The sequence below is a fragment of the Ostrinia nubilalis genome, chromosome 22, assembly GCF_963855985.1.
Source record: "Ostrinia nubilalis chromosome 22, ilOstNubi1.1, whole genome shotgun sequence".
NCBI lineage: Eukaryota > Metazoa > Arthropoda > Insecta > Lepidoptera > Crambidae > Ostrinia > Ostrinia nubilalis.
Window position 1 is genome coordinate 9,619,642 of NC_087109.1, and position 14,403 is coordinate 9,634,044.

The following is a 14,403-nucleotide window of genomic DNA, read 5'->3' on the forward strand; positions in this document are numbered from 1 at the left end:
TAACAATAATATTATTCGATTATGAAAAAAAAGACGAAATACGTGTCCAATATTTTCTTATTATCTGTCGAATGGACAAAAAAAATTGTCATCTTGAATCGAGTTTTGAACGTTTTGTACGAACTAGACGGATGAAAGAAATTTTAGAGAGTATTATAGTAAAATAAAATGGATTTAAGAACACAACCTATTCAAGAGAATAACCATTTATTTGATTGTTGATTAAGCTAGAAAGTAATAAGAATGAAATAATGTATATTATTTCTTTTTCGACATCAGATGAAGTGAAGTATTGATTTTTAAGATCTCTCTCTATAACGAGCTATGTGCTAGGAAATGTAGGGTATGGTACTACTAACAAAATGTATTATGTAAAATGGGAAATACACCAGAGTATTTGATTTTAATACCTTAATATACAGGACTCTGTTTAAAAATAATTGGCTTAAAATTTAAGCTCGTATATGAAACAGAACTCAAGACGTGATTCTAACTCAAGCAGTGATTAGCCCTGTGAAAAGAGGCAGGCTAAAAGAAACTTAATTATGTTTGAAATTGAGTCGAGTTTTGAACTTCTTTAAAACGCACCTAAGATTCGCAAATCGACATTTTGTTATACAAATCGGTGTGAAAGAGACAACACTCAATACTTTATGAATCTATAATTATGAAGTTTTAAAGGTATTATAGTCAAATACTCTCGTTAAGTGCCCGCTTAAAATAAACGAAGTCGATTTATCAAATTGTTACGTAGAAAAAATACGGTTTTGAAACTAACCCCTAGTACTAAGATACCGAGTTTTACTAGTTATTTTTCTTTTAAAGGTGCTCCCTCACTGTGAGCATTCGCGTGTAATGTAACCTTACAGATTCAAGCATTACATCATCAGGAGGAAAACCGACTATTACAGCGCACACCTTTTAATGATACAAAACGAGTATACATCAGTGAAGGAAGAAAACCGAGCATTACAATGCACCTTGTAATAATACAATGTGTAATATCTTGTTATAACTTAATACTATCAACAATGCGAATGCTCGTTTTGTAACGTAATGCTTCAAGTTGAATTCATAATGTTACATTACACGCAAATGCTCGTCAGGCAGTAAGCTAGTATTGTAATGCTAAAGTCGAATTTATAATATTACATTACGTACGCGAATGCTCCCAGAGTGTTGTAATGCTCATAGTCGAACCTATGATGTTACATTACACGCGAATGCTCCCAGTGTGCGAGCACCTTAATAAAAACGTGTAAAGTGTTAGAGTAATGTGGCTGTGAGATATTTCCATTACGAAAAAGGATAGTTTCGATTTTTACGTGTTATTATTTTTTACTAATGTTTTGTTTTCATCGCGATTCCTAACAATAATTACGTAGTTCTACGTAGCTCCATTTTTTAACTTTGAAATCAATTTCAGCAAAGCAGAGATTTTTAGAATCTGAACTTCCTTTGTTCTTTATAAGGCAGTGGGAATATACACTCGCGAGCAAAAGTATGGAATCACTTACATGAAGATGTTTCCACGCGATCTTGTGTACTAACGAATTTGTTAGTAACAAAAAAAGTAGCACCATTTTAAAGATTAAACTTTTAACTTGAAATTGATACCAAATTTATTTAAATCACATCAGTATTTAAAAAGATATCCCGGTTAATGTGAAGAAGTAAGGAAAAAGACATGTATCAACTCTTTGATACGTCTCGCGTTGCGGCCTATTTACTCCCATATAAAAGCACGTGTTTTCGGATTTTGCTTTCACACGTTGTTCTTTACACATCTCCGCTTCTTTTGACACTTTACCTGGGATTCTACACCTTCAGAAGTAGCACAAATCGTTGCACTATTGCAAGAAGAGCTCAGCCAGCGGGCTGTCGCACGTCAGCTCCACATAAGCCAGTCCTGGGTTTCAAAAGTTTTAAGACGCTTTCGGGAGACTGGTGGCTTTATCCCGAGACCAAGTTCTGAACAGCGCCGGTGCACATTGCAGAGGGATGACCGTTTTTTCACGTCAACCTCTCTATAAAATCGTCATTTGACTGGTATCGACGTCCAGCAAGAGCTCAGAAATGTTCGTAGGATAGCTGTTAGCAAGTGGACAGTTCGTCTAAGATATAAGCAATATAATTTGACTCCAAAAAGGCCTGCCACGGGCTCGAAGCTGACGGCAGGTCACCGATAAGCACGCTTTCAATTTGCTCGTACACATCTCGATGGGAAGTCGAGTAAGCCACCCCTTTATGCCACTGTTTCAGCGAACCAGCACTGCACAAATCTCTCCCCAGGCCGCCTATAGACCCGACCTCTTCGACTTCTGCACTGCAAACACAGTCTGCATTCATCGGAGAACAAAACTCGCCTCCATTACTCGCCTTCCCATCAAAATAAGTGCGAGCTAATTGAAAGCGCGCTAGTCGGTGACTTGCCGTCAGTTTCGAGCCTGTGGCAGACCTTTTTGAAGTCAAATTCTATTGCTCATATCTTAGACGAACTGTCCACTCGCTAACAGCTATCCTACGAACATTTCTGAGCTCTTGCTGGACGTCTATATCAGTCAAATAACGATTTCATAGAGAGTTTGACGTGAAAAAACGGTCATCCCTCTGCGATGTGCACCGGCGCTGTTCAGAACTTGGTCTCGGGATAAAGCCACCAGTCTCCTGAAAGCGTCTTAAAACTTTAGAAACCCAAGACTGGCTTATGTGGAGCTGACGTGCGACAGCCCGCTGGCTGAGCCCTTCTTGCAATAGTGCAACGATTTGTGCTGCTTCTGAAGGTGTAGAATCCCAGGTAAAGTCTCAAAAGAAGCGGAGATGTGTAAGGATCAACGTGTGAAAGCAAAAATCCGAAAACAAGTGAGGAGTGTCTATTCAAAAGGGGATATTTACATTTTTATTATTTATTAAACTGAGTATGCAGTCTTGTTCTTAGTGCTGAATACTCACTTTCGTCACTTGAATCTTAATCAAAACGGGATATTCTCCCAAGTAAAGCAGCTTCAAATATGAGTGTTCATTTCAGAACAGGATATTTACACTTACAAAATTAAAAAAATAATAGTTATTTTTCATTTCATAACAAGAGAGGATATTTACAATACAAATATTTACACTATACCAATTAGCCGTCTCAAAATGGGATATTTACTTTTACATAGTGTTTTATTTCCTTTAACTTTATGCTTTAGGATTTATTTTTAGACATTTTACTCTGTAGAACGGAACGCAAAATTAACGTAAAACGGAATCTATGTTGTGTGATTGTCTGACACCTGATATTGGACAAATCAGAGCCCCGATTACGGTAATTTTTAACGTCAACAATCCAGACACGCTTCTCGATTCTGCGATACCATTGGTCGTTCAACAGCGTACGTCAGCTGTTTTGACCAATCGTATCGCAGAATCAGAAACGCGTCTGGATTGTAGACGTTATAAAAGTTACCGTAATCGGGGCTCAGGATTTGAATGTCTAATAATTAAAAAAATATAATTCTGTTTAGTAGCGTCTTTAATTTTGGTCGTTATTATTATTAAAAAAAAAGAATAATCTGTGTTTTATTATCATTTAAAATCTTGAGATGTACAATACAAAAGAGGATATTTACAAAATAGTAGGCTCAACTAAAGGGGATATTTACAGTAAGTACAGAACAAAGGGGGATATTATAAAAGATCCGTGTCAAAAGAGGATATTATGATTTTTCTGAACTCTGTAACTTTAAATTAACAAGTCATATTTTTTGGCAAAAAGTGTAGTTAGAACACTGTAATGAAATAGTTTCATAACAGAAATAATGCTTTTCGGTAGATCTGTAAATATTTCCCATATAAGTTTTTCCCATTTTGTGAAAAATAAGATGGAATGTAGGTATCCCCTTTTGAAAAGACACTCCTCAAGTGCTTTTATAGGGGGTAAATAGGCCGCAACTCGCGACGTATCAAACAGTTGATACATGTCTTTTTCCTTACTTCTTTACATCAGCCGGGATATCTTTTTAAATACTGATGTGATTTAAATGAATTTGGTATCAATTTAAAGTTAAAAGTTTAATCTTTAAAATGGTGCCACTTTTTTTATTACTAACCAATTCGTTAGTTCACAAGATCGCGTGGAAACAACTTCATGTAAGTGATTCCATACTTTTGCTCGCAAGTGTAGTTCCCACCAAAAATAAATAAACAGACAAAAAAACATGAACACTCGATTAAAACGTGAAAAGAAACTGTCAAAAAAGGTTTTATAATACTTTCTATAAATCTCTGCTTTGCTAAAACCTGTACATCTACTTAAAAAAAAAAAAATTTTTTTTGTTGCTAAAAAAACGTTTGTGATAATTTGCAGTATTTTGAAGAAGTTACCATTTTTAAAAAGACGCTATAATACTGAAATTAATATGAAATTTAATAATATTCCGGGATGGTATTATTGTTTTTAACTAATTTCTCGATAATTATAGTGGAAGACGTTTCTCGTCAATTATTTGATAAGATACGGGGAGGACTGTCGCCGTACCACGAATATGCACACATAGTAACTGACGTTAAAATATAATTTATTTAAATTTGCACAGTTGCCTGTAGTCCTGCCTTATGTATCACAAAATTCTTGCAACTCATGAAGGCGAGTGAGCTTTACTTGTGTGTGTACGTGTACATTCACATAACGATAGTGTAATGTCTGTCAAAACTTTTGAAAAACAAACTGTAGCGAGCCACCACACATGTAAGAGTTAAAAACCCTCAAAAAACTCACTCGATATACTTATCCTATGAAGAAGCATTGAAGTTTTTCAATTATTATTATTTCAGACAACCACTATGATATTAAGGTGCGCTCTAACTGTTAGCATTCACTTAAAATAATGTTTTATTAAAACTCAAAATTGAACCCTGCATTGTTACATTACATGGAAAATCCTTATGAAGCGAGTGCACCTTTTTTCATTTTGACAGTAATATTCGTGGTACGGTCACAGCGAGTAATAAGCACGTGAATGTTGATATTGCACAATATTAATAACGAAATTGTTACTAAATTAACTTCGTGGCGTTATTAGACTACTAATTAGGTACTAGTGTACTCATCAAATAACAAAATTTAATAATTCCGAGTGGGAATAACTTATTATTTTTCTAATTTCGCCATAGCGTTGTAAAAAGACAAATTTTTGATTGAGATCAAAATTAAATTATTGATATATTTAACATTGCTATTTAACGCAATTTTAGGCAATGAATTTATTTTGTCTCTTTCTATCTTAAGTTGATTTGACTGTGGTGGAAAGAGGCAAAAAAAATAAAAAAAAAATAAAGCACTATTTCAGTTGTTATGAAGGTAGTAAAATATAGCTTGATATACATAACATAGCAAATTAAATCAATCAATTTATATTTATAAGAAGTATACACATCCATACTTAAATCTATTTTTTTTAGTTTAAGACAAGATGCAATGCTATGGCGAATATCAAATGAAATACTAAATAACATGTTTATTTCAATTGACAAAAAGACAAGGAAATGTTGACGAATGGATCTGATGATGTTTTAATTTAAATGGTGCTGATTCGTGTTAAAGCAATGCGTTCTTTGCAAATCATATTGGCAAGTTACTTAATTATAAACCTTAATAATTACCTCAGAACCTATTCTTCCGCTAATGTTCGAGTGTAATCGGTACACGCTAAATTATCCATGAGTGCACACGCACACTACAATAATGACGCTCGGATTGCTCGGATCAAACTCCCCGCACCCCGCGCTTCCCTCGACCAAAAAGTGGTGGGGCGCGTCTTCGTGGATGAAACTATCTGTGTGTGTGCGAAGTTTTAAATGGTGTTAGCCTTAATAGAATGAATTTTCTGGTGCATAATAAGTAGAAGCATAAATAATAAAATAGTTTTAAACACACACTGTCACAAATTCCGTCATAAATATTTTTTTAAAACTTAAATGTGCTAAATATGATTTGCAAAGGAATGCGCTTGTTTTGTATAATAACCTCTATGACTCTCGCTTTTAGGTCGTGTTTCGGAGATGCTTACACTTATGTAATATAACTCGTTCTCTACATAGGATATTCGATGTTGTTTCTAGTTCATGATAGGTACGTGTTAGGTGTTCTGTATATAAGGGAAAATTTTAATTGTTTTGGTCTGTTTTTTGTTTTTCGAGAACCGCAAAAAGTGTTTTTTATGTGTTATACCTTTTTTGATCGGTAATGTTTGATTAAATTGCTACATATTTTGTTAAATTAATTTTTATATTACCAAGGTTTTGATTATTATTTTCGTTGAATTATAAAATTATAATGTTTTAAAATCTGTGTCACTTGAAGAATAATTGACAATAAATTAAAGATTTGTGTAAAAATATTGTTGTAAACTGTTGCACATTGAAATATTATACCGATTATTAAAATAGTATAAATTGCTGTACTTTCATTAATTATTATATTGACGGCCGTAATGAAATTAAAATTATTGTTAACATATTTAGTGACGTAATTCGTGGATATTATTTATGTTTTACTAGCTTTCCGCCCGCGGCTTCGCCCGCGTGGAATTTTGTCTGTCACAGAAAAACTTTATCGCGCGTGTCCCTGTTTCAAAAACCGGGATAAAAACTATCCTATGTTCTTTCCCGGGACTCAAACTATCTCTATGCCAAATTTCATCAAAATCGGTTGCGAGGTTTAAGCGGGAAAGCGTAACAGACAGACAGACAGACAGACAGACAGACAGAGTTACTTTCGCATTTATAATATTAGTTGGGATTTTTGGCTTGTATCTTTATTCCAAGTATAAAAGACACAAAATTTGTTGTTATGTATTGTACTGTCGTTTATAACTAAATACTTAATCCTTTGCTAGGCAGTGGTGCAGTTGCGAACCTCATTGCGTTGTCTTATGATCCAAAAACAATATAGAAATTGAACTACTTTTAAAAGCTTAACATTTTTAACTTCAGGCTTAGCTTAAATGATATGTTTTAATTTTAATGCTGCACTATTTCTAGTGTTAAATTGCAGCTAGCTTTTGACAACATTTAACACAATATAACGACACCCGATTTCTTGAGAATCGACGGCTTTTGTCACCGTGACAGAATCTCTCTTTTTCTCTTTATAAAGGTGTAAAAGAAACAGATGTACTTACACTATCACGCACGGATAATACTGTTTCGGCAAAAAGTCACTTTTGTCTGTGATTTTGTCGCTGTGACAAAAGTCACGTGGCCCGCGATCACTTACATTTTATTAATCTTGAACAGTTGTGATTCATCCAGCACTTGGATTATATCCAGTAAATGTAAAAAAAAATGTGCCTGTGGGTTTCATCTATTGAAAAAGAGTCACTTTTTAATTTGCTAATAGTAGACTGACACTACCAGTCAGTTGAGATACTTTTATGAACTGGAAGCTGTGACGTCGTCACAAGTCCGTGAATTCAATGACTACTTAATTCCCCAGTTACTGCACTGAGTTATTGAGTTAAACTTGAGCATGCTCATTTTCTACTTACGCCTATTTATATGGGCTTATGTTCATATTTAAGTTTATGATGAGATCAAGCCAAAAATCCTCGAGTTAACTGCGCACCTGGTAGCCGTGACGTCACATCGACGCTCTGATACGAACGGGGCGAACGCGGGGAGGTGTGCGTATAAATGGGAGGGTTGTAAAAACCGAATTTTACAGCTAAATGAAAAATTAACTCCATGTTTATAGAAGCGTCTTTAAATTGTTAGGTAGTGTCAACTACGCCTTACGCAATTATGCAGCTGCCATATTGAAATTCTCCCGCTCTCTTAGCTCTATCTTAACCATTGTTACAACGTGCTTAAATAATATTATGTAAATAGTGAATAATTACAATTATTTGAGTAATCGTGGCTAGTGACAATCATTTACGGTTTTAGGGTTGCTAGAATAATATAGAAAATGTTTTGACTAAATTATTGAGGTAACTAAAATGAAATTACATTTAAGTGTTACAGATCTTTTAATGCAATTTTGGACCTTAATTTAAAGATGGTGAGTACAAAACCCATTGGGGTTATCCTTTATGTCTTGGTCGACGATTACTAAATTCGTCAATAGATTTTGAAGCTTAAAAGAAAGACATAAAGTTTAAAAGACCTTGTGTAGTTTTAAGTTGACCTGTTGGCGACCCCAAAATTAATTTTATATGTTATGATTATAACCTTTATATCGATTCATATTATTGTAAAATGTATTTTTTCAGTATTTTATTGTACTTAAACTGTATATTTTATCAAATAACTGCCATGTTATGGTCATACATTGCATCCATTTTCATTGAACAATACCTAGATCGTCTTGAATCTGGTAAATTAGAGAGGGAATTTAGTCTCCACTAGGCGTATGTCCTAGTGGAGACTAAATTTTACCTTACGATATTGACTATCGTAGATATTCACGTAAACTTTGAAGTATACAATTAAAAAGGATGCAATGCATGCGAATTATCACGAAGTTTACAAAAAATATAAAAATACATACGTATTGTGAATTTTTTCCATTACATTTAGATGTTATATTATTGTCCATCATCATTAGGGCTTTTTTATTGTAAATAATTTCAAATTTGTATGTGTAAGTGCCTTTTGTCCATCATTTTCGTTGTAACAGAGCTACTTATAAAAGTTAATGTCACGAAATATACGCCAAATGCAAGTTTAATTTGTTTACATAAGAATATTGCTTTAAAATTCAACCCTTTTAAGCTTAAGTATCTAAAATGTCAAAACATTTAAATAATTAAACAAAATACATACACTTTTGTTTTTAATCTGGCTTTTTAATTGTAAAAATATGAAGTTATTTGACTGGCTATTATAACACCCTTTTATAAATGCACACGAGTTTATAATAACAGTTTTAGCATGAAAGACGTAGCACATTTAGCAACCCGGAAAGGGATCGTAACCGTATCAACTCGACAAGTATTCTTTTGTATGAATACTGCAACGCACACTTAAGTATCCGCTCCGTAACGTAAATGCCTCGCCTCGTGTTGATCCCTTTCCGAGTTGATAAGTCTGCTATGACCTTAAAGCTGGGTTGCACCATGTTACATTAACTAAAACAAACGTCAAAATTCAGTCAAACTCCATACAAAAACCGGTTATGGTTAGATAGTTACTGCTACAGGTATTCAAAGGAAAGGTGCTTGTATGATCCCATGAAGTGGCATGAGCTAGTAACCGTTATGGCGCAAGTACACTATGCAGAAAATTGACCTAAACCACAGAATAAGTAATAGTACAGGTACAGAAGGATTACTCCGCAAGACGATTTAAATAAATGCGAGTCTTGCTACGACGCGATACAGTGGAATTCAGCTCGCACAGCACAACGTACCTACAATTTTATTCACCTACAAGTTTTGTCTCTTTCTATCGCGTGCCTCTGAACTCTTCTTACGCTGTTAGGGTTGCTGTCTAGTGAAAAAATAATTAATCTACTTATTTGTAATGAGGTACGTATGTAGGTAAGTATGCATTCATTATGGAAAACCTTGGGAGAGGCCTTTGTCCAGCAGTGGACGTCATTTGGCTGAAACGAACGAACGCATTCTGAGCAGTAGTCATAGTAGGTTAGGTTCCTATACTATCCTAAGAATTATTGATTACCTACATGGCCAACATACCTTTCAGCATCTTTGGGAAGCGAAAAAAAAAGATAAATCCGGTAGATTTCTTTTCGAATTTAAACACCCGAACGCCGCACAATATTTCTTTCTCTTTATGTCCATTTTTAAATAATACTTCGATCATAGAATTATAATCATACTACAACGCACGCCAGCGTCCTGACGGGCGCGCGCGTGACACTCGACTGATATAATACCCGCCGGCGGGGCGCTTCGCTGTAGGTAATTATCGGATGTACCGCGCGGAGTGAGCCAGGCCTGCCTAAACGAAGCGCTAGATCACACCGAACTAAGGGCGATACACGGATGGGGGATGAAAAAAGTAACCGAGATGGTGTTCACACTATTACGTCTCGGCCAATTTTCCGCATAGTGTACTTGCGCCATTAGAATCAACCCTTTTCCTTTGTGCGCGATATGAATAATTAGTATTATGTATTCAACTTTATACACTCGGGTGCAAATATAAATTGTTTGGCAATTTTCTCCCATTTAACCCTACAAAGTGATTCGCTGCGGCTTTTGTTATTTTTATTTCATAGCTCTTGATGAGGTATTAATAAATGAAAATCTATTATACACGCGTTTTATTCCAAAGCAACGTAACCTAAAAATACCTTTCCCATTTCGTCTTGCATAAAATAATATACTTAACATACACAAAGAACACTTATTTGTAAAGAAAGGAATCACAAGCTAAAGTTTCTAATATTAAATGGAACAACAATCATCATAAATCTTAGAAAAGTTACACAAAAACATTCCTTCACAGGTAAATGTACACGGAGAGCATATTTTTTTTTTTTTTTTTTTTTTGCGCTCATCTGCAATCAGTCCCAAACTATAAGCAGATTTGTTCCATGCAGTTTTGACATGTTGAAGGAGCTCCCCAGCAGGATACTCCTCATTCACCATCTGTCACCAAGTATATCGTGGCGCTTCAGTCGTTTAGTGTAGCTGATGGTTGCCAACGCAGTAGCCAACTGATTTGGGTGATTTTCCAGTCGCGTTTTATATTTATTCCCTGTCAGCTTTAGCTCCTCCCTAACAGTTCTCATGCTCAGAGCTTCGTGGATTTCAGTGTTGGTAATGAACCATGGTGCATTTGAGATGGTTCTTAGGATGCCATTCTGCAGTCTCTGCACTATGTTTATGTTAGAGTCACTAGCACTTCCCCACAGCTGTGCGCCGTACATCCATATTGGTTTCAGGATCACTTTGTATATCAACAGTTTGTTGTCGATCGACAGTTTGGAGTTACGTGCCATTAGCCAGTAGATATTCCTAAACCGCATATTCAGCTCGTCTCTTTTTGTTTTGATGTGTTTTTTCCAGGTCAGCCTTTTGTCCAGATGCATACCGAGGTATCGAACAGATTCACTCTGTGGCAATACATTGCCTCCCATTTTCACTGGAGCGCAGCTTCCCCTCCTTAATGTGAACGTGACATGCACGGATTTAGTTGTGCTGGCTTTTATTCTCCATTTCTGGATCCATTCGTCGACTTTGTCAAGGCTATTTTGCAAGACGGCGGATGCTGCAATTGGATCCTTGCTGCTTGCTAGGATTGCAGTGTCATCAGCAAATGTAGCCGTTGTTACATCTTGTGTTTCTGGGAGGTCAGCAGTGTAGATAGTATATAATACGGGGCCAAGCACAGATCCTTGTGGAACTCCCGCCATTATATCTTTTATAACAGACAGTTCTCCGTCCTCTCTCACCTGGAAAATTCTGTTTGTGAGGTATGACTCCATCAATAGGTAAAAACTATGCGGTAGGTATGTTTTTATTTTGTAGAGGAGGCCTCTATGCCACACTTTATCAAAGGCTGCCTGGATATCCAAGAATACAGCGGAGCAGTATTCCTTTTTTTCGAAGGACTGTCTTATTCTATCACACACCCGATGCACCTGTTCTACCGTAGAGTGCTGCTGTCTAAAACCAAACTGGTGTTGAGGTATTGTTAGGTTTTCATTGAGTATGGGTGATATTCTGCTCAGGAGGATCCTCTCAAACACTTTAGACAGCACAGGCAAGAGGCTTATGGGTCTGTACGACGAGGGGTCCTCCGGGGGCTTTCCCGGTTTGTGTATCATTGTTACTATTGATACCTTCCATAATCTGGGAAAATATTGTACTCGAAGCATACCGTTAAAGAGAACGACCAGGAAAACCAATGCCTTCCTGGGGAGTTGCATGATAATTTCTTTTGTAATGAGATCGAATCCAGGGGCCTTTCTGTTTTGTAATCTGTATACGGTTCTCTTCAGTTCCCCAACTGTGACCGAGCTGAGAGCATATAACAAACAGGTATTCAAGTAGTATCAGCCAATACATCCTTCGTCTCCTTCTTACACATTACATACACTATTGTCATCCCTGTCACTCATTGATGTCAATTATTTTCTGACTACCCTACAATCTCTGCTTTTATGCGCTCCTGGTACTTCGGGAACTGACGTTAATATTGCCATCCCTGTCAGTCCTATACTTTGCGTTAGTGTTTTTGTCTCTTTCGTACTCATTGATGTCAATATATTTCCTGACTACCCTACAATCTCTTTGCTTTTATGGTACTTCGATGAATTTACGTTACTATGGCCATCCCTGTCATTCCTATTACTTTGCCTCAATATTTCCGTCTCTTTCGCACACATTGGCGTCAATGTTTCCTGACTACCCTACAATCTCTTTGCATTTATGCGTCCCTGGTACTCCGATGCCTGTACGGTTAAAATTTGACCGTTTTAAGGCGCTATCTTTTTGTTTTGTGTTCATGTGAATGTTAATTTTTTTTTTTCATACATATTCTTCTAGTTGAAAAGTATATTCTTGACACTATCGTATATGCTGTACGTACATAATATAGAAAAAAAATGTTATTACTTTTATGTAAATACCTAAATGTTACAAGAGGAAGGAAGGGATTTTATAAGATTTCAATCTTGAAAACATTGAGGCAATGAGGAGTGATGAAAGGCATCAATATTTTAATAAATATTAAATGCTTGATTATTAAAATATGGATCATACAACTAGGTCTAGCGTTTAACTCAGTCAGTACCTGAGGTATGGGAGCGGCACGGGACGGGTGACATTGACATAATTATTATAACGTGACAGTGCATACAGGGTGGAAACGATAAGTGATCTCACTCGATTATTTCTAAACTACACAAGATATCCAAAAACTGATTACTGATCCTAAAAGTGCTTCACGAGCTCTATCCAACGGTACCAATAATAGGTTACAAAATAAACTGGATCTATCTGAAAATTCAATGTTTCCAGTATCCACACATTAACACCTTCGCTGCCAGCCTAAAAATGGCACTGTTCCGTTCGGGCCATGGGGGACAATGATGGGCGACACTTTAACTTTCCGTTCGGGCCGCGTCGGACAATGATGACCGCGAGTCAGACCTATGTTTAAACCTCTGTATTGAGCCGATGGACAGCATTTCTTCAATAATTCTCATATAAGCTGACCCGCGCGGCTCCCAAGATTAGTGTACGTCACTTGGTTCTCAGGTAAAGCTCGGACTTAGAAAAAAAATGTGGATAACGGTAGCGCAATGAAAAATGGTAATTATACAATGCATATTTGCAAATTTATCAACTTTTTAGCAAGATAATAACGGTTTATTCATTAAAACATATCATTTACTTATTTTATATAATTTATAATATGCAGGACAATAAAAAAAATCACTTTCATTGTTGAACAACCACTTTGTATGAAGAGTTGGTACAGGTACTAAGTTCTTTGTACAGCTACAAAACTTATGCAATTTAAAACCTTATTAGTGGCATAAATTATTGTACTTATTAGATGCTTACATCTAGCAGGATTGTCGAGAAAAATAGATTTATTTAATGTATGAAAAAACATTTTTTCTCTTATCGATACTCTATTCTAGAACTTTTTTTATTATTCATGTAGGTCAAATTATTGGCATGTTAAATCAGCTATGTTATTATAATTATTTTTAATTTTAAGTATATTTTTAAATATTATTTGCAGATATACTGACAATTCAATATTGTTTTGAAAAAAGAACCGATCGAAAGTGACACTACAGTGATGGATGAAAAATTCAAAATACAGTCAAACAATTTCTAAAACGTCAAGTCGCAAAAATTGGATTAATAACACAGTTGTTAGTAGCACCTTCCTTTAAATTTCATAATTATATGGCTGTCCAACGAGGCAAAAATGGGAACTAATAGTTCAGTATTGATAGTAGCGCCTTCCTGACAATGCCATAGCTGGGACGGCTCAGTTTTGGACAACTTTTATACGAATTATTGATAAATTCCATTTTTTAAATAAACTTTAAACCTTTTTTAATTAAAACAATTTGAAAAAAAATCACTTTTAGCGTTCCTTTTATGGTATCATCGATTTATTTATTATTATTTTTAATCACTATTTAAGACTTATCCTGCTAGTTTCGTTTCTCATTTTATACCTTATAATATTCCTATTTATGCGTAATATAATATATCAAAAACCTACCAATGTACAACTCTTTATTTTTTGGTTATTCTCCTTTTTTTTTTTGGATGCGAGCGGGGATGGTCGACAACATGACCGCGCGGCCCTACGGAACGGATTTTCGAATTTTCGCTCGCTGGGGCCATGGGGGTCAATGATGTCCGACGCTTAATAATTCGATGTAGAGACTCAAAAACAACTATATGTTAATAAAATCCT